Here is a 2,899-nt window from a genome sequence, read left to right as displayed (position 1 = left end):
AGTATGTTAAGTATAGAAACATGGAAGCTTCTTTTAAATAAACATCTAGGGATGAAAACTATAATGTTTGAGATGAAAAATAAACTGTATGGAATTAATGACAGCCTAAGCATTGCAGAAGAAAAGATTAACGGATGGGAAGACATACTGAACAAAATGAAAAAGAGAGTAAAAAATACCAAAAATTAAACAAAGCATCAGTGAGTTGTGGGATAACTTGAAGTGTCCTATTATATGTGTAATCGGTGACTTTGAATGAAAGCAGGGGTTCTTAAGGAACAGAAAACATATGAAATGAAAAAATGGTAGAACATTTTCAAATCTGATGAAAACTATAGATCCATAGATTCAAGAAATTTAATGAAACCCAGAAACAAGAAAACTACACCAAAGTACATTGTAGTTAAGTTTCTCGAAACAAGTGAGAAAGAAAAATGTAAAAGCAGCTAGAGAAAAAAGATTATATATGCACAGAGGGAGAAATATAAAGATGGAAGAATATTTCTTGTTGGAAAAAATGCATGAGAATACAAGTGAACAACGTCTTTAAGTACTCAAAGAAAAAAGCCTGTTGCTTAGAATTCTATACCCAGTAAAAATGTCTTTCAAAAACAAAAGTGGAGAAAAAAGAGTTTTTCAGACATACAAAAGTTAAAATAATTCATTAACAGTAGGCGCACACTACAAGAAATGTTAAAGAAATGTTAAATATTCCTTAGGTGGAAAGAAAATAGTACCAAATGGAAATAAGGATCTACACAACATAATGAAGACCACTAGAAATTGTAACTGTTTGGGTAAATAAATAAGATTTTTTTTCCTGTTATTTAAATGTATTTAAACAATCATCTGGTTAAATCGAAAGTAACAATAAAGAATTGTGGGTTTATCACATATGTAGAAATAAATAGTTGACAATAGTCCAGAGGCTGGGAGGGGAGAAATGAAAATATTCAATTGTAAGGCTATAATGCTATAAGTAAAGTTGTATCATATAACATCATTAGAACAAAAACTGTCATAAGTTAAAGGTTTACACCATGAATAGTAAAGCAAGGAATAAAGTTACAAAACAGCTAATAAACCAGAAAAGGGAGATAAAATGTTGTAATAAACTTAATCCAAAAGAAGAGAGAAAAAGAAGAAAAGGGATACATATAGGACAAAGAGAAAACAATTAGCAAGAGAATACATTTTAACTACGTCAAGAAAAACATTAACTGTAAATGTCATAATCACACCCCTCAATAAAAAGCAGACATCATCAGAGAGAATAATAACAATACTGAGCATCTAGAACACTCATACTTTACTAGTGGGAATGTAAATAGTATACTCATTTTGGAAAACAGTTTGGCAGATTCTTAAAATGTTAAACAAACATCTACCATATGATTCAGCCTATACATTCCTGGGTATTGACCAAAAATAAATGAGAGCATATGTCCATACAGATGTGTACATGAATGTTCATAACAGATATATTTGTAATCACTATAATCTGGAAACCACCCACATAACTATCAACGTGTGAATATATAAACGTAGTGTGGACTACTGATACACCTAACAACATGGATGAACCTCAAAATAATTATGCTGTGTGAAAGGACACACAAAATAAGAGTGCATAGTGTATTACTTCATTTACATAAAATTCTTGTAATTTAAAATTAATCTGTAATGACAGAAAGCAGATTGGTGATTGCCTGAAGAATGAAGGGAGGGAGGACTAGAGAGAGAGATTATAAAGGGACCTGAGTAAATATCTGGGGTTGTGGATATGTTCATTATCTTGACTTTGGTGATGGTCACACTATCACAACCCTTATTAAATTGTACACTTGAGAACTGTAGTTTATTAACGTCATTTATACTTCAATACTCTTGTCAAAAACAAAAGAGAAAAGAAGCTATATAATATTTACCCATGGACATATTAAAAGTCATTTTATTTCTTATAGAGATCCCCATACTCCTGGGGCCAAAGTGGTCTTTAACTGAAGAAGGGTCTCACAACGCTCTCTTTGCTCCAAGGATACTGTCCCCAATTCTTGCAACTTTAACAACTTGTCTTAGAGAGACCATCATGCCTTAATTCCATCATGCTCAGTAATTTTGTTTTCACCAATGAATCTCAAGATTCTTAGGTTATTTATCATCTCGTGACTCTGTATACTCCCTAACCTAACTCTGTCTCCCACCCTTCTCCAACCCCACACACCCTTCCACAATTTCCAGTTCCCTGACCAAGGATTGAACCCCTGCAGTGGAAGTGTGGAATCCTAACCACTGGGCCTCCAGGGAATTCCCCATTTTCTGGAATTCTTCATTCGTCACTAGCAAAATCCATCGTATACACATAATCTTTACCTTCTTTCTCTGAGATTGGCTGTCCCTTGAGAATACCTCTTTCCTGTAGCCTTCTTTAAGGGTAGATAGTTCTTTCCTCTTTTATCACTTGACCTGAGAGTGAGGTAGATATCCTTCTTGTTCCTCCTTGCCATTTTTATACCATTATCCCTTCCTTTTTCCTCAAACCCCAAGTTTGCTAAAGCTCATACCAACAAACTCATTATCTTCTATTTCTCTTTGTTGCAGATATCTACAACAAAATAGCTCTTTGTTCTCCTAATCAGCATTTTAACACCTGGCTCACTCTCTCCCTCCAACACTAGTCCTATTATTATTCGTATTGATTTCAGTATCCAGGCTATGGCAAATTTTATTTTCCAAAGATGGCTACAACAATATCTTCCATTCGACTTGTTCTTCTGCGATGTTACCTTGCCACCACGTTCAAGAGTTAGAATCTATTCCCCACACCCCCTTGAATCTGTGTGGGCCCTGAGGTTGCTTCTACCAACACAATATGGTAGAAATAACACTGTGCCAGTTT

Source organism: Phocoena phocoena, chromosome 6, assembly GCF_963924675.1.
Source record: "Phocoena phocoena chromosome 6, mPhoPho1.1, whole genome shotgun sequence".
Classification (NCBI taxonomy): domain Eukaryota; kingdom Metazoa; phylum Chordata; class Mammalia; order Artiodactyla; family Phocoenidae; genus Phocoena; species Phocoena phocoena.
Note: the sequence above shows the minus strand (reverse complement) of the source record.